The sequence below is a fragment of the Anolis sagrei genome, chromosome 1 (genome assembly GCF_037176765.1).
Source record: "Anolis sagrei isolate rAnoSag1 chromosome 1, rAnoSag1.mat, whole genome shotgun sequence".
NCBI classification, from domain to species: domain Eukaryota; kingdom Metazoa; phylum Chordata; class Lepidosauria; order Squamata; family Dactyloidae; genus Anolis; species Anolis sagrei.
In genome coordinates, this window is record NC_090021.1 from 271,297,963 (window position 1) to 271,324,863 (window position 26,901).

Genomic DNA, 26,901 nt, shown 5'->3' on the forward strand with positions numbered 1-26,901 from the left:
GCACGAGGGAACTCGAATACAGCCTAACAGGACCGAAGACCACTTGGAAGGCAAAGCTATGGCAAACTGAAACTGTAACATGGCATGCAAACCGCAATGATCCTTGGTTTATTATTATAAGCATCAAATGCGTCATGGAGGAGGGAGAGGCTTCCGTTAACCGAGGAGCCCCCATAGAAGTCGTGGTGGGGAAGGGGAGATACGGGAAAAGGAGACCTTTAATTCGGCCTAGGGAACGTGGAACAACATTAGTAATCCCAAATCGGTCTCCTGATACGGTAAGTAGGTGTAACCAGGATGGCGGTCCCTCAGGATTGAAAGTGGTGCTGTTGAACGCCAGATCTGTCAATGGTAAAACAACTTTCATCCAGGATTTAATCCTGGATGAACGGGCAGATCTGGCGTGCATCACAGAGACTTGGCTGGACGAAGCTGGAGGTGTAAACTTGACCCAGCTTTGTCCACCCGGGTTCTCTGTGCAGCATCAACCGAGATCCGGAGGGCGGGGAGGCGGGGTTGCAGTAGTCTATAGAGATTCCATTTCTCTGACCAGGACCCCCATCCCGCAGTCAACAAATTTTGAATGCGTCCACCTGAGGGTGGGTGACCGGGACAGATTAGGGATTCTGCTAGTGTACCGTCCACCTCGCTGCACTACAGTCTCCCTACCTGAGCTAGCGGGGGTAGTCTTGGACCTGGCATTGGAGTCCCAACAGCTGCTTGTGCTGGGGGACTTCAACGTCCACGCCGAGGCTGCCCTAACGGGAGCGGCTCAGGACTTCATGTCTACCATGGCGACCATGGGTCTGTCCCAACAAGTATCTGGCCCCACCCACAGTGCTGGACATACATTGGACTTGGTTTTCTGCCAGGGATGGGAGGAAGGTGGCGGTGTTGAGGAGTTATCCATCTCTCCGTTGCCATGGACCGACCACCACCTGGTCAGCTTTAGACTTACTGCACCTCCTAACCTCCGCAGAGGTGGAGGACCTATTAAATTGGTCCGCCCCAGGAGGCTTATGGATCCGGAAGGATTCCTGATGGCTCTTGGGGATTTCCCCGCCACCTCGGTTGGTGATCCTGTTGATGCCCTGGTCGCTCTCTGGAATGGGGAGATGACCAGGGCAATAGACACGATCGCTCCAGAACGTCCCCTCTCAAGTAGCCGAACTAAACCAGCTCCTTGGTTTACTGAGGAGCTGGCGGTGTTGAAGCGAAAGAAGAGGGAACTAGAGAGCGTGTGGCGTTCGGATCCGAGCGAGCCAAACCGAACACGGTTTGTGTCCTTTTTAAGGTCATATGCCGCGGCAATAAGAGCCGCAAAGAAAACTTTCTTTGCGGCCACTATTGCGTCTGCAAAGAACCGTCCGGCTGAACTGTTCCGAGTTGTCAGAGGCCTTTTAAAACCCACCATTCAGGATGGGTGCCCTGATGACGCGGCAGCTCGCTGTGAAGCTTTTGCTCGGTTCTTTACAGACAAAGTCGCTTTGATCCGCTCTGGACTGGACACCATATTAACGGCAGTCTCTGAGGATGTAACACGAGCATCTGCTTGTCCGATTTTGATGGATTCATTTCAATTGGTTCAAACCGAGGATGTGGACAAGGTGCTTGGAGGAATGAGAGCTACCACATGCATCCTAGACCCCTGCCCATCCTGGCTTCTAAAGGAGGCCAGAGGGGGATTGGCCGAGTGGGTTAAGGTGGTGGTTAATGCCTCCCTTCGGGAAGGCATTTTTCCAGCCAGCTTAAAGCAAGCTGTGATAAAACCGCTGTTGAAGAAACCATCACTGGACCCCACTCAATTGGTAAACTATCGGCCTGTTTCCAATCTTCCCTTTTTGGGCAAAGTCATGGAACGTGTGGTGGCCTCACAACTCCAGGCATTCTTGGTAGACACGGATTATCTAGACCCGGCACAGTCTGGCTTTAGGCCGGGACACGGTACCGAGACAGCCTTGGTCGCCTTAGTGGATGATCTCCGTCGGGAGCTCGACAGGGGGAGTGTGTCCCTGTTGGTGCTACTCGACCTCTCAGCGGCCTTCGATACCGTCGACCACGGTATCCTTCTGGGACGCCTCGCGGGAATGGGTCTCGGAGGTACTGCTCTGCAGTGGCTCCGGTCATTCCTCGAGGGTCGGTCTCAGAAGGTGTCACTGGGGGACTCCTGTTCTACCCCACAACCTTTGTTTTGTGGGGTTCCTCAGGGTTCAATACTGTCCCCCATGTTGTTTAACATCTACATGAAGCCGCTGGGCGAGGTCATCCGGAGTTTCGGGGTGCGGTGTCATCTGTACGCAGATGATGTCCAGCTCTGTCACTCCTTCCCACCCGCTACTAAGGAGGCTGTCGAGGTCCTGAACCGGTGCTTGGCCGCTGTGACGGTCTGGATGGGGGCGAACAAATTGAAATTGAATCCAGACAAGACAGAGGGACTCCTGGTCAGTCGCAGGGCCGAACAGGGTATAGGGTTACAGCCTGTGTTAGACGGGGTCGCACTCCCCCTGAAGACACAGGTTCGCAGTTTGGGTGTGATCCTGGACTCATCGCTGAGCCTGGATCCCCAGGTTTCGGCGGTGACCAGGGGAGCATTCGCACAGTTAAGACTCGTGCGCCAACTGCGACCGTACCTTGGGAAGTCTGACTTGGCCACGGTAGTCCACGCTCTGGTTACATCCCGCCTTGACTACTGCAACGCTCTCTACGTGGGGTTGCCTTTGAAGACGGCCCGGAAGCTCCAATTAGTCCAACGGGCGGCAGCCATGGTATTAACAGGAGCAGGGCGCAGGGAGCATACAACTCCTCTGCTGTACCAGCTCCACTGGCTACCGATTAGCTACCGAGCCCAATTCAAAGTGCTGGCTTTGACCTTTAAAGCCCTAAACGGTTCTGGCCCTACATACCTATCCGAATGTATCTCAGCCTATCAGCCCACCAGGACCCTAAGATCTTCAGGAGAAGCCCTTCTCTCCATCCCGCCTGCTTCACAAGTGCGGCTTGCGGGAACGAGAGATAGGGCCTTTTCTGTGGTGGCCCCCCGGCTTTGGAATGCCCTCCCTACTGAAATAAGATCAGCCACCTCGCTAATGGCATTTCGGAAAAAACTGAAAACTTGGATGTTCGAGCAAGTTTTCAACTAATTCCGATGTGATGATGTTTTGATCATGGACTAGCAATCAAGGATAACGAATTGGATTACGACTTTAACTATGAGATGTTCCGGTCTGTATTGGTGGCCCAATACTATGTATGTATATGTATGTATTTTTATATTTTATTTTATATTTTTAAAGTGAATATTGTATTTTTAAATATGTTGTAAACCGCAATGAGTCGCCGCACAGGCTGAGATATTAGCGGTATACAAGTGTACTAAATAAATAAATAAATAAATAATGAAGAAGTCCCTCTTTCCGGAGAGAAAAAATATTTTAGAAAATGGGATGGAGTATTTGGACCCAGTGCAGCTATAATAATTTTCCAGTTTCAACTAAGCTGTTAACTGAAATGGCTGGAGAAAAATGAAGCAGAAGAAGGAGGACGAGGATGACGAGGGGGTAAAGGTGGGGGAGGGGAGGGGGAGCAATACATAGCATTTTTCCTGCTTTGGAAATAAAATGTGCTGCTCTTTTATAACTATACATCTCAATCTGTATGAGAAGTTCCTCACTAGCCTTTTGATTACTAATGAAGTCCTCCATGTTTGATAGGAGAGAAGCTGCTTGCTAATATTCTCAAGTGGCAGGGACAATGAGCTAATGGCTATGATGAAAAAGGCTTTTGACCGTAGCTAGTTGCAGTAGCAATGTATGGAAAGTTGCATTTATCTTTGCAGTATTCAATAGTGATTAAGAAACTGCCACCAAATGTTGTTCACTATTCAGAGTGACACTGTAAGCAGATAACAATTCTGCACCTCTTAAAAAGCTTTGATGATATTCTAAAGGTATTAGTGTCTAGGCAAATCTTGTTAGAGTGCTAGCAGTACTGCAATATGCATAGCAGTCATTAGAATAAAGCAAGCAATTCATAGTGAATGATTTATCTGAGGAATCTTTTCTGTGCTCCTTGATTCTCCTTATCCAGTTCTCAATTCTCTCAAATATATCAATTACTACACAGTAGATATGCACAGTGTATGACATATTGTTTTCCTAGCAATGAGTGGTGAATTATGCAGCAAACTTCTGAGCATGTTTATTTAGAAGGAAATCACAATGACCAGTGATCTAGACTTCTTTTCTGCTAGCTAAAGCATTCCTAAGTGGAATTCTGCTCTTGGTTATTGATACTAGATAACATTGAAATATCAGCATCCTGTTATGGATTTATATTAGCATTAATGTTGCTTTGGGCCCATAGCTAGAAAAAGGCGAGATATAAAATACTTACAAATATCACATGGCTTCACTTTCTCAGAGGTTGTGCAGGAGTACTATCCTATTAAACAGAGCAATGACTGGGATATTTTTAACTGCATTATATAACAAAACCACTGTTTATTTATATTTATGGATGTTGCTTCTCATTGTCAACTTAATATTTTCTGTTTCTATTGATTTTGCTTCGTTATTTGTTTGATTTAATTTTAATTTGGTTATATGTTTATTACTGTTCACATTGTTTGCACTGTTATATTGCTGTAAACTGCTCTGAGTCCCCTTGGGGAGGTGGAGCGAGGTACAAATAAAATTATTATTATTATTATTATTATTATTATTATTATTATTATTATCTGCTTAAGGGTTATCCAAGGCCTGTGATGCCAAGGTAAGCTACTATGTAAACATAAGGAGAACTGCCCAAGATTTCTGGTGAGTGGATCCTTAATAGTGAATGGAGACTGGAGAAACTAGTGGTACGTGAAAGTGTGTGGTACTGCTGAGGAGGGAGCTCTCCAATTACATCAGGCTCTCAAATTCAGGGAGGAAATCATCTGGAGAAACTCTTTCCAGTCCAACTCCTCTGTATCAAGTTCTTTGGATCCCAGTGGGAAAATTAAGACACACCACCATTGTAGAACTGATTATTGCACTGGTGAGCTATGGTGCAACTTATACAAACCTTGATACCAATGATCGATGAGCTGTATTTTTCCATATTTCAGTCAATGTATTTGGACTGATTGGATTTTGGTTCATGGGAAGGCTGCACTCAAAGTCATCTTCAGGAAAAATTTGTGGACACAACTATGCAATTTGTGGCATCCACATGATGCATGAAATCCATTTGTCATAATGCAAGAGAAGACCACTTAAACAGCCTTTTTTCACATTAAGAAAATTCACAGGGTGCTCTGGAGTTTCCTTGAAGCTGTGGATCTCACCTGCATTTCAGGCCAGTGTAAACAATTGTGACTGTGGCTCTTCAAACAATCATTCTATTTTCCCAGGGCTTGGGCAGCCCAGGGAGAAGGGGTGGCACTTACTTTTTCCCATTTATCTGGACTTTGCCATGACTATAGGCCATGAAAACGTTGGTGCTAATCACTCAGCACTTATAGTGCTGAGTGATTAGCCAAATCAACAAGGTGAGAAGAAAGGTGGGAAGGGAGGGAGTGATTTCTCTCTTTGTCCTTCTCTCTCTCATGTTACTTTGTTGCTCTGGCTATCATCACTATAGTCACTGGACAATTACTGTCATTTCTGTGTCTGGTGGTCAGCACAATGGTCAGAGCAACCAGAGCAAGATAATAGGCTTGGGTAACCACGGAAAAATTTGGTTCTAAACTCGTTTCGTTTTTAGGGGGGCCCTTGTGTTTCGTTTTTTTAAAGAATTCTGAAATTTTCCTTTAAAAAAGTTCGAAATATACAAAATTTCGTAAAATTACGAATCGATTCGTTAATGGTGGACGCAATTGCGCAATATGCTAAAAAACCCTCCAAATGGGACAGGGGGAACTTCTGAAGCCTCTGTTGTTGACTGTTGGTGTGATAATTTATTTTTTATCACTGATAAAACAAACAACTACTATAAAACTTGCACCAGACATACGGAAATAATTACGAAACAATTACGAAACAATTACGAAACAATTTCGAAACAATTTTGAACCAATTATGAAACAATTACGAAACAATACGAAATAAATTGGAAAAATTGTTTCGATTTTTAATTACTCCTCACAGTAGTCCTGCATGGCTCAATATTGGATAGTAAGCTAATTTAAATACGAATTAATAACGAATTACAAAATTAACGAATGAAACCGCCCAAGCCTACAAGATAAGTGGATGATACTTGGACATCAAAGTGGGTCCAGTGTCTCTGACCCCTGTGGACACCATCCAGTTGCCAGGACACCTCAGGAGTGTGCATTACAGATACCATCCAACTCCTGAGCCAGCTCAATGGCTGTCTATGTCGACCATGGAGATATTGATTCAGAGTACCCCACTCCAGATCAACATCATAGAATCAGAGTTGGAAGAGGCCATCCAGTCCAACCACCTGTTTGTGGCCCATTTAGATTGCTCCTGTGCCTTATAGCTTTGATGTATTGGTGACAAAAGGAAGCAAATAGTGACAGTTTCTAGTACCTAATCTCATATTCATAAAACAGGGCTCTACAATTTCTATCAGTTTGATGAGATGGGAGACTGATTCACACAGACATACATATCACTTGTCATTTTTCACCAGTGAATGCCTTCTTAAATGACAGCCTCCACTGAAATTCATCTTTTTTGTGGTGATATGAAGTGAGATTAAAATTCCTCCTCTAACTTTTTGATCTGCGGTGGCAATTTGGCACAAGGAACTCACCATTTTATGTTGCAATCACTGAGAAATGAATTTTTACATTTGTGTAAGTGAACTGACCCTGAAGGATAAGGTATACAGTATTGCATGGTGCTTCCTATCAGTTTACATCAGTGGTTCCCAACCTGTGGATTATGGCCCAATGGTGGACCACAAGACTTAAAATAAGGTCCACGGCTCTAAATTATTAAATATGGTTTTCTGTGGGTGAGAAGATGGCGACTAATAAATGCTATATTTTCTGTATTAGAAACTAGAATTGATGTGGTCTATCCATGCAATTTTCTGAATAATCACCTCAAATAACCAAACCAAAGCTAAAGTTGACCAAAAACTGATTTGTAACCCTTTTGGTACTAATGTTGGTCCCTGGTCAAAGTGATCTCTGGTCAAAGTGCTTCCTGATCAAAGTGGTCCCTGGTGAAAAAAAAAGGTTGGAAACCACTGGATTACATTTTACTCTAAAGCAGTGGTTCTCAAGGTGTGCTCTGCAGAGACCTTGGGGGTCCGCAAAGAATACTGAGGGGCTCCGTGGTTCCTCTCCCCCTCTTCCCCCCTCCAAGCTTTTCCTCCTCTTTCCTGCTCCTCCCCCTCCCCATGTCCCTTGCCACCGAAAGCCCTTTTCACTTGCTTTTTGTCCATCAAAAATCTTTTTTCCTCATTTCCCTCACCCTCAAGAGCCTTTTTTCTCATCTTCTTCACTACCCAGATCCTTCCCCCCTCACCTTGCTTGCTTCCCATTTCCCTCCCACCACTTAATTATACCTTTCCTGGATGGCAGAAGGGGGTTGGACAGGATGACCCCTGGGGTTGCTCCATTATTATTATTATTATTATTATTATTATTATTATTATTACAATGGCTGAATGGCCATCTGTTATGGATAAGGGTGGGGGGGGGGGGGCTATTGTACCATAAAACAAAATCCAAGAGCATGCTGAATACTTTATGTGACATGCAATTTCTACAAAACAAAGCCCCAAATGTTTGTATGCTAAGACACTTTATCTAATTTCTTAACACTAAAATTTGAGCAGCTGGGCCCATGAAAGGAGATTCATAGTACCATGTGTTTTTTGATGCAGATCCCCACATTCTTCTATAGGGGCTCTCAAATTCATCCAGAGTGTCATCTTGAGCCAGTGTGGGGTAGTAGTTTGAGCATTGGACTATGACTCTAAAGACCAGAGTTTTATTTCTCCTTGCTCATAGAAAGCTTGGGTGATCTTGGCTAAATCACATATTCTTAGCCCCAAAAAAGAAATTCCCAATAAGATTACCTTAGGGTTTCCATAGGTCGGAAATGACTTGAAGGCACATACAATAACAAACATATCCTTATTTATTTATTTATTTATTTATTTACTTCATTTATATATCACTTTTCTCAGCCCTCAGGTGACTCAAAGCGGTTAACAACAGCAAAATTCAATGCAAAAACATCACAAAACGAATATGGGACAGTTAAAAACAGTAGCATCATCAACAATTAAACAGCAATATAACAATAATTAGCATCTCATCAGTAAAATCAGAATCCAATCTCATCATCCATTATTCCGTATTCCTATATTCAATTACACTGCTTAATCGAATGTTTGTTCGAACAGCCAGGTCTTCACTTTCCTCCGAAACGCCAACAGGGAGGGGGCTGATCTGATATCTGTAGGAAGGGCGTTCTACAGCCCTTCCTACAGATCTTTCTGCATCTGCCATTCAGATAAGCACAATCCTGTACATAGATGTCATATAGCATAATGCTACAAACTTTGTCAGAAAAGTCAGAAAAGAGAATGTCAGGACCCGGTTTCCAGGGCCTTGGTTTTGGGGCCAGGAACCAAGGTTCTGAAGTAGGACACTGATAAAGAACCTGCGGCGGCTGACCCTGAAAGAAAACGGCCAGCGGTTTGGGCGGGTGAATTACGCGGGGTTTTTGTCTTGGCAGGAGTTACATCTTTGAATGAGGAGGAGGGTATATAAGGAGGTGCTGGCCAGTGCCAGGCAATCTCAGCTTTTTGCATGTCTATGTTTCCAGCAATAAAGTTCTCTTTGATACCAGAGCATGGTCCTGTGTTTTCATTGGGAGCTGCCGCTATGAGCTGACATCTAAACCAAGATTACCAGCACTGTCCCGCGGCTGTGGTGAGGTGTGATTATGAAGGAAGAAGAATGACAAGAGAACAAGGAAGACCTCTCCGGAGTAGAGGGGGGCACGCTGAAATCTCCCTCCGAGGACACAGGAGCAGAGCTTGACCGGCCGGTAGCCCTGGTCTCATCCACGGCATATGCCCAGCTGAACGGGGTGACCCAGAGGCACCCACAAAGACAGAGGGACAGTAACAAAGGAGGTAGCAAGCTCAGCTTTCCATCCCCCAGAGGCTGGCGTCCTTAGAGGGAAATATACTGACCATGGAGAATACCTTGGTGATGATGTTGCGAGTAATGGAACGCTTAGCCCCTTTGATGGAACCGGAGGAGGGAGAAGAGCCCTGAGCGGGGTCGCTGTACAACATAAGCTTGAGAAGCAGCCAGGGGCCATCGGACCTCCCAGCAGCAAAGTGGGAAGGAGTGAAGAGGGAGCCGGGAGCCCGTCCCAAAAGCCAGACAAGTTGGGCGAGTGGGGAGAAGAGTGACGAGGATGATGAGAGACCACAGGGAACTGCACTCACCTTCCAGACGACACCCCTGGTGACCCTGGTGGGAGCCGGGCATGGCACAGGGCAATGAGGATTGCCCCCAGAGTATCCAAGGCTCCAGGGAGGGCCACCAAACGTAGAACCCAGGGAGGTACCACCACCAGTTCCCCAGCAAAGAAGGGAGGAGTTGAGGGTCGAATATGGAGGAGAGGACCCCGAACTGGACTTTTTCCTAACCACTGTGAGGGGTGACACGGAGGACAATGCTCATACCTTCTGAATGGAGGTGAGTCAAGTCCAGGCCATCGGAACAGTCCTGAGGATGGGAGCAGCAAGTCGGTATGTCCAGCTGAACGCGAGGCACGACCCATGTCTAGGGTTGGTGAGACGTTTCCTCGCTGCTCTGGAAACACATTTCCGGGACCCACTGGAGCAGGTCAGGGCAAGAGAGAAGCTGAAAACTATCTGTCAAGGCCAGAGGTCGGTGTCGGAGTATGCAGAGGAATTTCAGTGCCTGGCCGAAAGGGTTTCAGAGTGGTCAGGGGAGTTTTTTAAAAGAGGGACTAAGGCAAGCAATCCTCTCATGGGCACTGCATCATGATGACCCAGAAACTCTACAAGGATGGATACAGCTAGCGGGGTGCATAGAGACAACGCTGACCCAAGTGAGGCGGCATCGGGGAGTGCAGCCACAACACACCCACCAAAAGGAGGGAAGCAGAAAGCCGGAGAACCCCACAGCTGAGAGAGGTGGAGAGGCGAAGGGAATTGCTAAAGAAAGAAGAAGCGGGTGTTTTGTGTGTGGCCGACCGGGTCACAAAGCTGCAGAATGCTGGCACAGGAAAGGAGGAGGGGCCCCTCAGCCCAAGATGAAAGCTACTGCGGGAAAGTGGGCAGAGAAAGAAGTGCCAGTCAGGGACCCTTTAGGGGGGTTGGTGAGTCACAACGGGGAATGCTTGTGTTCCCTATTAAGCTGGAAGGGGGGAATAAGTGGGCTACTTGCAAAGCATTTGTAGACTGTGGGTGCTCCAGAAATATAATTTCACCAGAACTAGCCAGAGAGTTGGGGTACGAGAAAGTAACCCTAGAATCCCCAACAGCTTTTTCCCAGCTAGATGGGTTGGTGGCGTCAGGATCCCTAGTGAGATATGGGATTGAAAATGTGAAGTGCAAATGAGGATCTTGGGAAGGAGGAGTGATGTTTGTGGTGTTCCAAATGGCCACGTACAATGTCATTCTGGGGATGCCATGGTAGAGGCAGGCAAACCCCCAGATGGACTGGAGGGCGAGGAGCATGTACTTCCAAGAAACACTAGTGGAGGGGTACCAAGAGCCCATGAGGGAGTGGGGAAATAGAGGAGAGGAGGACTCAGCCAGGCTAGCGGAATTAGCTCAAAACCTACCTCCAGAATATTGTGACTTTGTTGATGTTTTCGATGAGAAGGAAGCAGGAGGGTAGAAGTGGGGATTGAGTTAGTGCAAGGCGCAGAACTCCCAAAAGCCAAGCTGTACCCCATGCCGGCTCAGGAGAAGGAGAAATTGAGGAGATATATAGACAAGAACATGGCTCCCCATAGAGCCATCAGATTCCCCAGTGCTATTTCGGCGCAAGAAGGATGGGTCTTTAAGACTGTGTGTGGACAATAGAGGGCTAAATGCCATTAGCACCACAAACAAGTACCCCTTGCCGCTAATGAAAGATCTAATCTCCCAGTTGTCAAAAGGGAGGATATTTACGAAGCTGGACTTTATAGAAGCCTATCATAAGATAAGAATCAAGCCTGAGGATAGGTGGAAGACAGCATTCTCATGTGCATTCGGACTGTTCAATTTTTTGTGCTTCCATTCGGATAAAGAGGAGGGGGAGGTGCATTTATGCAGCTGATCAACAAGGTGCTACATTCGCTGCTGTATAAAGGAGTTTATAGAATCATAGAATCATAGAATCAAAGAGTTGGAAGAGACCTCATGGGCCATCCAGTCCAACCCCCTGCCAAGAAGCAGGAACATTGCATTCAAATCACCCCTGACAGATGGCCATCCAGCCTCTGTTTAAAAGCTTCCAAAGAAGGAGCCTCCACCACACTCCAGGGCAGAGAGTTCCACTGCTGAACGGCTCTCACAGTCAGGAAGTTCTTCCTCATGTTCAGATGGAATCTCCTCTCTTGTAGATTGAAGCCATTGTTCCGCGTCCTAGTCTCCAGGGAAGCAGAAAACAAGCTTGCTCCCTCCTCCCTGTGGCTTCCTCTCACATATTTATACAAGGCTATCATATCCCCTCTCAGCCTTCTCTTCTTCAGGCCATATTTAGATGATATCCTGATTTTGTTGTTGTTGTTCATTCGTTCAGTCATCTCTGACTCTTCGTGACCTCATGGACCAGCCCATGCCAGAGCTCCCTGTCGGCCGTCACCACCCCCAGCTCCTTCAAGGTCAGTCCAGTCACTTCAAGGATGCCATCCATCTTGCCCTTGGTCGGCCCCTCTTCCTTTTGCCTTCCACTTTCCCCAGCATAGTTGTCTTCTCTAGGCTTTGCTGTCTCCTCATGATGTGGCCAAAGTACTTCAACTTTGTCTCTAGTATCTTTCCCTCCAGTGAGCAGCTGGGCTTTATTTCCTGGAGGATGGACTGGTTGGATCTTCTCGCAGTCCAAGGCACTCTCAGAACTTTCCTCCAACACCACAGCTCAAAAGCATCGATCTTCCTTCGCTCAGCCTTCCCTAAGGTGCTGATTTTAGGAAGAGATAAATCTGAACATGTAAAACTAGTTAGATAGGTCCTACAAAGACTGAGAGAGGCAAAGCTGTATGCAAAACTTTCCAAATGTGAGTTCAACAAGAAACAAATAGACTTCTTGGGATACAGGATTTCATCCTGGGGCATAGCAATGGACCCCACGAAGGTGGAAGATGTGAGGGGGTGGGAAGCACCAAGGATGCGCAAACAGCTGCAGTTGTTTCTGGGCTTTGCAAACTTTTACAGGACATTCATCAAATACTTTGCACAACTCACACTACCCCTCACTGACTTATTGAAAACAAAGGGGAGTGGGGAGACAGCAAAAGTAAAATCCCTGGGGGCGAAACTATCTTGGATGCTGGAATGCCAAGAAGCCTTTGAAACTCTTAAGAAAAGGTTCACAGAGGAACCTGTGCTAGCCCACCCAGATATGACCAAACCGTTTGTGGTGCACTGTGATGCATCAGACTGTGTATACGTTGCAGTTTTGCTCCAGAAAGACTTAGAGGGCAACCTCTAACTGTGCAGTTTCCTCTCAAGAAAATTCAGCGAGACAGAGAGGCACTGGCCCATCTGGAAGAGGGAAGCATTGGTGACACTGAAAGCATTAGAAAGCTGGAGGCACTTTTTGGAAGGGAGCGGGGCCCCTTTTGTGATATGGACAAACCATAAAAACCTACAATACATCAGGTCGCCTCGCAAGCTGTCTGTAAAACAAGTCAGATGAGCACATTTTTTCAGTCGTTCCGACTTCAAGCTCAAATTCTTTAAAGGGAAAGACATGGGGGAGGCCTCTAAGAGCATAGCAGGAGCCTTTTCTCAGAACAGCAGTGGGCACTAGCGGTACAGACCCGGGCACAAGTGGAACTAAGTAGCAGTTTCATGGGAATAGCTGCCGGGGGAGAAGGGTGGGAGAAGAACTTAAAACGAGCTTACGAAGAAGATGGCTGGCTAAAAGGAAACAAAGAAAGGGGGGGTGGAAGAAAGGATTGGTGTTTGTGAATAGGAAACAATACATTCCCAAGGAGTTGCGAAGGGAGATGATGGGACAGTGTCATGACCATAAAGGGGCAGGACACTTGGGGCTAACCAAAACCATGAAATTGTTGGCGACGCAGTGTTGGTGGCCAGGAATGAGGAAGGATGCGAGGGCATACGTTGCCAAATGTGAACTTTGCGCCATAAACAAAACGACCCCAGGGAAACTGCAGGGACTCTTGCAAAGAGTAGAGGAGCCCACAACACCCTGGGGATGCGTTGCGATGGATTTTGTGGGCGAACTACCCCCCAGCAGGTGTATATTTGGACAGTTCTGGATCTATTTTCGAAACAAGCACATTTTATTGTGCTGCCTAGACTACCATCAGCAGAAAAGTTAGCCAAAATGTATGTAAAACATGTTTATCGTCTGCATAGGTGCCCTGACAAGGTGATCAGCGATCGAGGAGTCCAATTCAAAGCCAGGTTTTCGGGAAGGTTCATGCAGATGTTAGGAGCAGAGAGGAATATAAGCTCTGCTTTCCACCCAATGACAAAAAGGGGGGGGGGTGTCGAGCGCACACAACAAACATTGGGCCATTTCCTGAGAATGTATTCAAATTACCGACAAGATGATTGGTCGGAGCTGTTGCCTTTCGCAGAGATAGCGTTCAACGGGGCGGTACATGCAGCCATTGGGCAGTCTCCTTTTGAAATAGAATACGGCCAGGAGCTAGCTCCCTTGCCCCGGCTGCCAGAATGGGGGGAAGAGGGAGTTCCCAGTGATGAAGGATGGCCAGAAAAGATAAGGGAGGGTTGGAAAGGAGTGGTGAAGGCACTACAGGAGACACAGAAGAAATATAAGCTGTTTGCGGACCGCAAACACAGAGAGGGGGAAGAATTGGGAGAAGGAGACCTAGTCTGACTCAGTACGAAAAATCTAGTTAGGCTTCCCTTCGAAGAAATTGTCTCCACGCCATATAGGGCCTTTTAGAATTTTCAACCAGGTCAACAACGTCACGTATAAATTGCAATTGCCAAAGGACTTGGGGAAGGTACACCCAGTTTTTCACTGTAGCCTGCTGAAAAAATATCAAGGGACATTGGACAACGAAGGACTGTAGATATGATTGATGTTTTCCTTTCCAGGGAGAAGAGGGTGAGGAAATCATGTCAGGACCCGGTTTTCAGGACCCGGTTTCCAGGGCCTTGGTTTTGGTGCCAGGAAACAGGGTTCCGACATAGGACACGGATAAAGCATCTGCGGCAGCTGACCTTGAAAGAAAATGGCCATTGGTTTGGGCGGGTGAATTACGTGTGGTTTTTGTCTTGGTGGGAGTTACATCTTTGAATGAGGGGGAGGGTATATAAGGAGGTGCTGGCCATGTCTATGTTTCCAGCAGTAAAGTTCTCTTTGATACCAGAGCGTGGTCCTGTGTTTTCATTGGGAGCTGCAGCTGTGAGCTGACAAGAGAAATGGAAATCTACCATTTTCTCCCCTCTGATGGTAAATGATGGTGACAAATGACATATATTAAGAGAATGTTATGGGAGAAAGAACACTACAGTTTTTATCTTCTCCATAGAATAAAACAGGGAATTGTGACTTTTGTGAGGCAGCATGGTGTAGTGGTTTGAGTGTTAGATCATGGCTCTAAAAATATGATTTTGAATCTCCACCCAGCCATGGAAACCCACTGGATGACCTTGGGCAAATCACATTCTCTCAGCCTTAGAAGACGGCAATGGCAAAATCTGGACAAACCCCTCACTAGGGTCAGAAATGACTCAAAGGCACACAACAACTAACACTCATCTTAAAAATTAGATGGAATATCTTTGTGCATACACACTGTCCTGAATTGTTACTCATAGTGCCTAATAAAGCAGACAAATTGACTAGCCATTTCCAGTTATGAGCTTTAAATAAAATGGAATAACTTACTAAGGAACTCACTTCTGAGATGCTTTGTTATTAATTCTCATTCATAGAAAGCCAAGTTTGGTTGGAAGGCATTTAGTTTTGTTGAAATAATGACATTTGTTAAGGTGTTTTCAGTTAGAAACTGGGTCGGTACATTGTTTGTAATTTTACTGGGGGGGGGGGGGGAGAGAATTAAAGGGTGCCTTTGAGGACAACTCCTTGCTATGAGATGGCGTTAGTTCCCTTAGTAGGGAAGTGCTGGTTAGTGACAGCTGGTTAGCAATTTCCCTTTTCCCCCCAACAAAGCAGATTCATTATTATTCATGTTGATGGAGGAAAAACTATCCAAATTTCTCGCATCTTTCCACAGTTTGGAAAAGGTACATTGTTTGGACTACAGGTCTGACAATGTGAATGGTCTAACGGGCTGGATATGTCTGAAAGCTGTAGCATCAACAATAACAATGATAAAAACAAAAATCAGTTTTCCAGATTAGATACCAGCATATGAGTTCCTCTTTATCTCTGTTCTCTGTCATTGGTAATTTAATTATTTAATTATCTGAAGTGTTTCTCTTGCTGAACATTACTTCAGTCATATTCTATAATACAGAGTAAAAGGACAGAGAGTAGATTTCTCAAGCAGCTTAGGGATTGCCTATGAAAAGTGTTCAGAATGTAATCATTTCAGTGGTGCTCAGGGCTGCATTTACTTCCAAATAACTTCTGGGTCACATTTAAACTCAACAGTCTGTTTTGACCTGTAAATTCTGTGAAAGGGAAAGGAAGACTTGCAAAAGCATTTTATCCTCTTTGTGCCCTTTAGGGATTTAAACTTCTGAAGCATACTGTTCAAGTTTAATTCAACTTTTGTAAATATTAACTGTATTGTAATTCTATTAACTGTACTGTAACACCTTCTTGCCTGAAATAATGAGTCTTATTGAGTACTGTATATGTTGCTTCATATACTTACCAGCAGGCCTGTAGCCGGGGGGAGGGGGGGGGGGTTAGGGGTTCAACACCCCCCCCCCCGAATTTTTTTAGGTTAAAAAAAAACTGGTTACTCATGAATTTTAACTGGTTAACCAAATCCCCATGCTAAGTCTATGAGACACAAAAAATTAAGAGTCCCTCCAGAACTGCAAGCACTATCTCAAGCAAATATTGACAATTTATTCACACTGTCATTACTTGCAGCAATAGCCGATGTAGCGAAGCAACCAAGTTGGGGGGGGGGGGTGTTGAATGCTCTCATTAAGGAAGCCAGACTTGGTGGAGGTGGTTGACAGGGACGGAGCTGCAGGCTATTGAAGGCTGCTCTGCTCCCTGATGTGCTCTTTGCTTCAGCATGACCCTACCCTCCCTGAAAATTTCAACCCCCCCTCAAAAAAAATTTTCAACCCTACCCGAAATTTTCAACCCTCCCTGAAATTTTTTTCAGGCTATGGCCCTGCTTACCAATAATTCTCTTGAGCTTCTCTTGTACGTAATAAAAATCCTTTCAACATGTGATGTTTATCTCCATTAATACTGTTACATCATATTACCTACACCTTTCACAATGCTTTGTCAATGTCAGAAATTCAACTTATGCCAAGCTGCTGTTTATAGATTAATTTACTGAGTCATCTGCCTAGGGTGCTTTTTGTTTTGTTTTGTTTTTTGAGGCTAAATATTCCCAGGTTCTATGGCACTGCAGCAAATGGTTGGCTCACAAAATGAAACATTAGTTTAATTTGTGAAAGACAGGATGATGTGCTACAAGTTCAAGCAGGATTTATACAAAATCTTAGTGGTGCCAGGCAGATGATCTTTTGATCCACACAGAAGGGAGTAATCCTCTTTTTATTATCCTTATTTATGCTTTTATTTTGCATTTTATTACTTCGTTACACCATTTTTAAATGCCCTCTGTCCATCTTTTTCTGATACTTAAAGCACCAGAGGAAAACTTTCCTCACATTAAAAAGAACTTGAAAAAAATGTGGTGTCATTTATGTTGAACAACTTGACAGAAGTGTTTGAGAACATGTTGTTCTTCATAATTATTTTCATACGAGCGTGCGATCAATATCAAACTAAGCACATTAGAAGGAAATAAAAATGTGTCCATTAAAAATGATGCAGGCAACAAACAAATTAAGAATGAGATATTGGATGACACAAAAGAAATGTGCAGTTATGCCTTTTCTATCTATAGACAAATGAATCATTTTTTTCTAGTACATGTTTTCGCAATGCTATAAAAAAATTAAAATCATAGAGGTTCCAATTCCAAGTATACTCATACATACTTTAAACACATACATTTATTGCCAAACTGTGTTCAGAAACAAGACACATTATATTTCATGGGACTTAGTGTCCACCCAAATCTGTAAAGCATTACCACTATAGTGGACAATCATACCAATATTCTCCAAAAAGTAAAGCTTTTTTCAGATTTTTTTCTCCTTGTTTCCATTTTTTTCCAACATGGAAAAAGAGACAGTTATGAGGAAATGCTGTATTTAGAAAATATGTGATGTTGTTTGCATTGTGAAAAGAACTTCTCCTCTTCAGACACCTCTATTTGCATATGAGGAAAGAAACAGCAGAGATGATCAAGCTAGAGCCACAGAAAATTCTATATTAAAGAACTTAAGCTCTGTTAATGCTTTAACAGAGCTTAAGTCCATCTGAACTTAGGTGGGATTTAATTCTTAATACAGATAAACAGTATTGTTTTGTAAATGCATTTTCTCTAACAAACATGATTTTTTAAAAAAAATTATCTCAAAATCTGAATTTTTAGAAAACCAACAGAGTACCTGGAATTGAGAACATTGTTGGATCATTGGTGAAGTGTGATAACCAGTCATCCAAAGGGGGAAAATTAGAAAGGTCAAATTAATTAAGCACCTGTACATTGAGATACTGAGTAGAAGAAGAATGTTGCTTCTCACAAAATACACTGACATGAAAGATATGAAATGATTTAAGGGATGGAAATGGGTTTTAAAAGTTCTATCTGGTCCTTAAAAAGTGAACAGTCAAAACTTGCACAATAAAATTGAGAAGGAAGTTGGTTCAAGTATAGCCCACTGTGAAAAATTTGCAGAGCACATTGCAGATAAAGTTGCTCAGATGTGTTCCAACTTGGATGTTGTTATTGATATAGTTCCAATAGATGTAACTTGGCTCCTGCTTTTCCAGTGTTGATGGATACCTTTCAATTTGTGTAGCCGGAGGACATGGACAGGATCCTTGGGCAGGTAAGCAATACCGCATGTATTCTAGATTCTTACCCTTCCTGGCTGATCAAACAGGCCATAGGGTGGGCTGTCAGCGTGGATGATATTCACTCACACACTCACACTCACACACACACACACACACACCATCCCTGAACCCCTCTATAATGGATAACTATCGGCCAGTGTCCAACCTTCTCTTTCTGAGCAAGGTTTTGTAGTGTGTGATGGCCTCCAAACTCTAGGGATTTATGTATGAAATTGATTATCTAAATTCATTTCAATCTGGTTTCCGGCCTGGCTATGGAACAGTTAGCTTTGGTCACCTTGGTGAATGACCTCCGCAGAGAGCTAAACAGAGGAAGTGTGTCCCTGTTGGTTATCCTGGAACCCTCAGTGGCTTTCAATACCATTGATCATAGTATCCTTCTGGGTCATCTCACTGGGATGGGACTGGGAGGCACTATTTTACAAGCATTACATTACATTTATACTCACCAGGATCCAGCTCCTTCTCCTCCACACTGCTACCTGCCAAATCATCTATTTATTGGAACTTACCTAAGCTAGTGTCCAAATTCTAAATGATATGTGTAGGGAAAGTACAAAGAAACAAAGAAACAACTGGAAATCGTCTTCATTCCTTGCAGAGCAACAAAGACAGTCCTGCCCAAAACCTATGGCAGTGTGAGTGTGGAATGGGATAATTATCCCAATATAGCTTTTTAAGTTTTACTGATCATTATCAGCTGTTATTCACCTCAATGTCAATAATAATCACAATCAACATCGAAGGCATGTCAGCTGCCAAAGAACAACTGCTCTATGAACTGTGCCGAGATAAGAAATGTGACATGCTGTGTGTCCAAGAAACACACAGGGATGAACGACAGAAACGACCCAAAGTTCCAGGAATGATCCTAGTAGCGGAAAGACCACATGCGCAGTATGGAAGTGCTGTCTTTGTCAAACCAGGCCTCCAAGTCAGCAGTGCCCACAACATTGAAGAAAAAAATATCGAGGTTATAACAGTAGAGCTTAATAACATCACCATCACCTCTGTGTACAAGCCCCCAAATGAAGATTTCTGCTTCTCCTCCCCCGAGAACTTTGACAGGCACCAAAGGGCGGTAGTAATTGGTGACTTCAACAGCCATAGCCATGTATGGGGCTATGCCCAAGAGGACAGAAATGGAGAGGCTGTCCTGTCCTGGTCTGAACTGGACAAACTATCACTCATCCATGATAGCAAGCTCCCACCATCCTACAACAGCGGGAGATGGCACCGAGGTTATAACCCAGACCTCTTATTTGTGAGCAACAGCATCGTACAGCAATGCACCAAATCAGTGGGACCACCAATCCCAAACACACAGCACCGACCAATAATATGCCAACTGTTCCCAACAATAAGGCCTCAGGAAGTTCGATTTAAACGAAGATACAACTTCAGAAAGGCAGATTGGACTAAATTCTCAGACATGTTAGACGACATGATCACATCGGTCGTGCCAATCCCTGAGGAATACGAACATTTTATTGAAATAGTGAAAACCTGCTCACGGGCCTCTATACCGAGAGGCTGCAGAACCCACTACCTCCAGGGCATTACTCCTGAAACAGCTGCCTTGTTGGAAAACTATTACAGGCTCCACAATGAAGACCCATTCAGTGAGCAGACTCTTCAGGCAGCGCAGAGCATTGTGTCCTCCATCTCTGAAGCCAAGAAAGAACAGTGGATCAAGTTGATCACAGAGGTCGACATGGGCAGGAGCAGCCAGAAGGTGTGGAGGCTGCTGAGACGGCTAAGCAACGATCCCTCACAAACGAATACCCATGCCAACATAAAGGCAGATCAGATAGCACACCAACTCTTGAAGAACGGGAAACCCAACCTTGCCACCAAAGTAGGAAAGAAACCAATAGCCAGACAACCAGAGATTGAGAACAACAACCTCCATGAACCCTTTACATCTACTGAATTGGACATGGCTCTCAACAAATGTAAGAATGGCAAAGCAGCTGGCTTGGATGATCTACGGATGGAACAAATCAAGAACTTTGGTCCAAAAGCAAGGTGCTGGCTGCTGGAGCTGATGAACAACTGCACGGCATCCTGTCAGATCCCCAAAATCTGGAGGAAAGCAAGAGTCATCGCCATCTTGAAGCCAGGCAAAGACCGTAATGACCCAAAAAGCTACAGACCAATCTCCCTGTTGTGCCACCTCTACAAAGTTCTGGAGAGACTTATTTTGCATAGAATTATGGAAAATATAGACCCCTGTCTGATCCCACAGCAAGCTGGCTTCAGAAAAGGCAAAAGCTGCACATCGCAAGTGCTGAACCTGACCCAGCACATAGAAGATGGCTTTGAAAGGCAGCAGATCACAGAAGCTGTCTTCATAGACTTGTCAGCAGCCTATGATACTGTGAACCACCGCCTCCTCCTGAGAAAAATGTATAATATCACAAAGGACTACCACCTCACCTGCCTCATAGGAAACCTGCTACAAAACAGGAGCTTTTTTGTTGAGTTCCAGGGCCAGAGAAGCAGATGGCGGAAACAGAAGAATGGCCTGCCTCAGGGGAGCGTGCTTGCTCCATCCATGTTCAACATTTACACAAATGACCAGCCACTGCCAGAAGGGACAGAGAGTTTCATCTATGCTGATGATCGTGCCATTACTGCTCAAGCAGGGAGCTTTGAGATGGTAGAACAGAAGCTCTCCGAAGCTCTAGGTGCTCTTACTGCCTACTACAGGGAAAACCAGCTGATCCCTAATCCATCTAAAACACAGACATGCGCCTTTCACCTTAAGAACAGACAAGCATCCCGAGCTCTGAGGATTACCTGGGAAGGAATCCCACTGGAGCATTGCAGCGCACCCAAATACCTGGGAGTCACTTTGGACCGTGCTCTGACCTACAAGAAGCACTGCCTGAACATCAAACAAAAAGTGGGCGCTAGAAACAACATCATACGAAAGCTGACTGGCACAACCTGGGGATCACAACCAGACACAGTGAAGACATCTGCCCTTGCGCTATGCTACTCTGCTGCTGAGTATGCATGCCCAGTGTGGAACACATCTCATCACACTAAAACAGTGGATGTGGCTCTTAATGAGACATGCCACATTATCACGGGGTGTCTGCGCCCCACACCACTGGAGAAATTACACTGCTTAGCCGGTATTGCACCACCTGACATCCGCCGGGAAGTAGCAGCCAATAGTGAAAGGACCAAGGCAGAGACATCTCCAGCTCATCCCCTGTTTGGGTATCAGCCAGCACGTCAACGACTTAAATCAAGACATAGTTTTCTTAGATCTACAGAGACACTCGCTGGAACACCCCAGCAAGCGAGAGTCCAAAAGTAGCAGGCCCAAACCCAGCACCTCAATTCATGGGTGATACCAGATGAGAGACTCCCCCCTGGGCACTCAGAAGACTGGGCGACTTGGAAGGCGCTGAACAGATTGCGCTCTGGCACCACGAGATGCAGAGCCAATCTTAAGAAATGGGGCTACAGGGTGGAATCCTCGGCATGCGAGTGTGGAGAAGAACAAACCACTGACCACCTGCTGCAATGCACCCTGAGCCCTGCCACATGCACGATGGAGGACCTTCTTGCGGCAACCCCAGAGGCACTCCAAGTGGCCAGATACTGGTCAAAGGACATTTAACCAAATACCAAATTTACAAAATCTGTGTGGTTTTTTCTTCTTCTTCTTCTTCTTCTTCTTTTTCTTTTTCTTTTTAATCTCTGTGTTTGTTTTGCTCTGTTAGAATTGTAATACAATGGTTGCTGATGACACGATAAATAAATAAACCTCAATGTCCACTCATTACAATTTTTGAGAGATATTTGTAATGATTTATTTGATCCACACTCTCTTCCATTTAAGAAAAAGAATGAGGGCATGGTATAGTTGAGAGTTTCTGTTAAAGCTTTCACTTCTCTGAATCTGGAGAAAGAAATAAAACATTAAAGAATGATTGGGCAAAAGTACAATTTCATATTTCATTGATGAACTACAGAATAATAGCTCCAAGAATAAAAGAAGAGAAGAGAGCATATTCCAATATGTTTTGGATTTTTTTGTTAAAAGAACATACTCAAGTGTGAGTATAAACTGTTGCAGCTTCAGGTGGGAATTGCCAGAAATTAGTCCAGGGCAATAAAAATACTGCTTGGAATTTTTTTTTTAAATCCAGAGAATTACCACAACTTGTCAACTTTTGTGCACCTTCTGTAGGAATTCTTGGGAACTGTTGTTCAGCAAAGAGGTAAAGAAGATATAAGGCTTCTCTCATTTCCCCACATGGGAAGCTGGAGCTGACAAAGGGAGCTCACCCCATTTTTCTGATTTGAACTACCAACCTTCAGGTCTGCAGTTCAGCTGGCACAAGGGTTTAGCCCATTACGCCACTGCGGCTCCTTGAAATGAATGACGGTTTTTGTACTACAATGAAAGACAGTTTTTATACTGCAATCCCTATATCTGCAAGACCAGCACCCACAGTTTCATTCATGCATTTCTGACAAATATATGGCCTCCTTAGACAGAATAACTATTGCATCCTCAAGCTTTGCTATTATCAGTGGTTTCACATATCCATGCAAAACCCAGGAATGTATTCCCTGTGGATATGTGGGTTATACTGAATATGGCTTTTTAAAACCACTCTGAACATAGTGAGCAACACTTCATATAAGTAGCTTATCACACATTCAGATGTCCACAACAGTAACCAGTTTTGTCAGCAACCATCATATGAAAGGAATCCTACCTGTTTTTGTAGAGAGTGACCTAAGGCAGATAGGGAATATTGCAGGAAGGGAAAGATTGGGCATTTTCAACAGTTGCTACTTCTGATGGGGCATATTCAGTGTTGCTTACTCTATATTAATAGGAAAGGGCTCTTCCCAATGGCTGTACTTAGAAAGGCTCTTCATAATATATGCTGAGGATTCTGCAGTCCTCTGAACAATTTCTCTTCGTTTCCTCGCTCCAAGGGCAGAGTTCTTTAAATTCTCAGTATGCTGAAATGAAAGATAAGATTAATGTATTTTGACCTGATCTCCTCCCCAGCTGCATATCCAGGTTGTAATGCTCTATCAGTAATTCTTACCCATTTCTACTGAGCTTTTTGCAAGTTTTAATCTTACATACAGCTGAAACTACTCTCTTTTTTTAGCTTTATATCTCCCTTCTCCCATTTCTCTGATTTATTCTGAAGCACAGCCTGATACTGGGAGCAGCAATTTTATGATCTTTCAAATTAGCATCATTGAGATAAATTTTAAAAGTCTTTCTTTTCCTTTTGCATCTATTTTACCTTCCTGCTTTCTGTGCTGTGAAAGGAATAGATGCAAACACTATTTATGACTTCAGGAACCCTACCTTGCAAGACTGCCTAAATAACTAAAAGCACCAGTTTCTGTTTGATCTTGCAAGGTAAATTCTGGTTTGTTTTGAATGGGAGACCACAATGAATTCCAGATGTTGCAGGTTATATTTTCCAAAATGGAATAGGCAAAATCACATCTCAATATTTGCTGCCTAAGTAAGCCCTATGGAATTTATGGGGTTGCAATAAGTCAAAAGGCAATCTGAGGGCACATGCACACACACACTCCTTTGAAATGTTCAATACCAGAAAGCTTTGGTTTCTTTGTTCACTTCCAGATGACTTTTTTATACTTGGCTTTTGTTAATGTTTGAAATGGCCACTTTCTCTTGCCCCCCAAGAGAGAACAAATAGGTCCAGCAGGGAAGAACCTTAGAGAATATCATGCCTAAAATATAATGGTGTGACCCTTGTATAAATACATTTGATCATCAGAATGTAATTATGAAATCATAATGGGAATAAAGCTCAAATTAATTGCTTTTTCTATTACTCCTTGTGTCCTTGAGGGTTCTTCACATGGCATTAATGGCACAGAGAAGAGAATTAATTACTGTAGTTTTCAGCTGGCTCTCTTTTGTCTCAGAAGACTTCCTATAAATATTCTTTACTTTTGTATACATACTACTGCAGATCTCTTGATACTGTCAAACATCAACCATGACTATAATGTTATCCTACAAGTACTTTTTATAATTCTCTATTTCTAATAAACTACCAACCGATTCTTTCACACCCACTTGCTAGTTTACAAAAAAGGCAACTCCTTGCTATGCCTACTACTGAAGCTGTTTAATAAATAACAACGACAATGGTGTTTGTATGGTGTGGAGGGAGGAAGAACCACAGTGACATCCCCCTAACTGGCTGCTTATGATTGGCTCCATGATACTGGGAGGTACATATTGTCCCATATGCATTTATTTGGGGTCCTTATCTCTATCTATCTATCTATCTATCTATCTATCTATCTGGCCACAAGACACCTACAAACTCAAGGAGTGACCATCACTCAAAAAAACAATGTTGTCATTTGTAGTTACTGTAGTTGTTGGTGCTTCTAGACCTCTCAGTGGCTTTCAATATCATGGTATTACTCTGGAACACCTGAGGGGCTTGGGAATTGGAGGCACTTTGCTTCAGTGGTTCTAGTTATACCACTCAAGCAGGTTCCAGATGGTAGTGCTTGGGGATAGCTGCTCCTCAAAAAAAGTGCTGTTATATGGCATTCCACAAAGTGCCTTTCTATCCCCAATACTTTTAAATATTTACATGAAACTGCTGGAAGAGATCATCAGTACGCATGGGGTGGAGTGTTATCGGCATGCTGATGACACCCAAATATAGTTCTCCAGGAGGGGGTAATGGGCTGGATGAGAGAAAAAAAACAAACAAATTGAAACTCAATCCAGACAAAATAGAGATGCCTGCCATCAAGGGTCCTAATCTGGGGATGGAGGCATGTCAACCAGTTCTGGATAAGCTTACACTCCCCCTGAAATACTATATTGCAGCTGGGGGGTACCCCTGGAGCCTTCTCTCCAAATGTCAACCCAGGTAGATGCAATGGTCAGCAGTGCTTATTATCAGCTTTGACTGATACACCTGTTGTGTCCCTTCCAAGATTTTGAGGACCTAAAGATGGTAGTGTACGCACTGGTAACTTCAAGGTTGAACTTCTGCAATGTGCTTTATATTAGGCTATCTTCTATCAAGTTCAGAAATTCTACCTGGTTCAAAATATGGCAGCCAGATTGGTAACAAGAGCATCCAGGAGTGAATATATCACAAGTATACTAAAGTCACTCCCCTGGCTTAGTTTCTGGGGAAAGCATGAAGTGTTGGTTTTGACCTTTAAACCCCTATCTGGTTTGGATCCAGCTTACTTATAGGGTCTCCTTCTCTCGTACAATCTACCCCAAACACTGAGGTTCTCTGGGGGAGGGGGGGGCGTGGCTACTTCAGCCTGCCAGAACCCAACTGGCAAGTGTCACCAGGAGGATATTTTCATCAGCTACTCCAAGACTATGGAACAACCTGCCAGAAGAGCTCCAACAGCTAAATGAGCTTTTGGAATTTAAAGACCATCTAAAGACCTCTTCTCTTCCTGCAGGCCTACCCAGCCAATTTTAATAACAAATTTTAATCGTGTATCTTCTGTTTAATCTTTGTTTTGTGTACTTCAAGATGTGTTTTGTAGAAACATATTTTAGTATGTGTATTTTGTTAATTTTGTATTTATTTATTTTTAGTATTTGTCCCAGAACATCTCCTTGGTTTCAAAACCTACTTTCCTGTCTATCATAAAATTTTCTTTTATCTGCCAATATTGAAATCAGGATAGTGTCGGGTCTATCATTTTTAATTCCTCTTGTGACTTCAAAGTAAATTCTTGTTTGTCTGTTTTAAGTAGCTGACTTTAAGTAGCTGACTGTTTTAAGTAGCTGACTATTTTTCTCTTGGTAACTCTCTCAAGTGAGTTGACTCGTTTGGCGAGAACCAAAGTGGTGTTTTCGTATATAGTCTTTCTTTATATTTAATCCAGTTTTGAATTAAGGCAGATCTTAATTATTTTTCCCTTATCCGATTTGCCTCTCCATAGGTAGCAGTGCCACCCGTGCATTAGGTCGTGGCCCTCCAGGGCAAGAGTTTTCTTTTTTCCTGGTGTGCACCAATCCCTTACCCAACTTTAATGCTGAGGCATCGTAATATAATTGGTAGTTTGGTAACACCAGATCACCTCTTTTTTTTGTCTGTTAGATTTTTGAAGTTTATTCTGTGTATCTTTCCTAGCCATAAGAATTTTCTTATATCCTTATGCCATTTTTTAAATGTCTCTTTTGTTCTTATTATGAATAGCGTTTGGAAGAGGTAGAGTACTTCTGGGAGGATCTTCATTTTAATTACTGCTACCCTAGTAGCGACAAATTTAGTGATTCCCATCTCTTTAGTTTCATTTTTATTTCTGCCCATTTTCTATCATAATTATTTTTTAAATAATTGCTTATTACTTCCAGTGATTATTATTCCCTGGTACTTGTTTTTTTTTTGTTATCTTAATGCCTGTTCTCTCCTGTAGTTCCTCTTGTCTTTTTCTGAACATATTTTTCGTTAATAATTGTGTTTTGTCTTTATTTATTTTGAAACCCGCCACCGCACCAAAATTCTTGAACTCTTGCCACCATCTGTTAATTTGTTCAAGCGGATTCT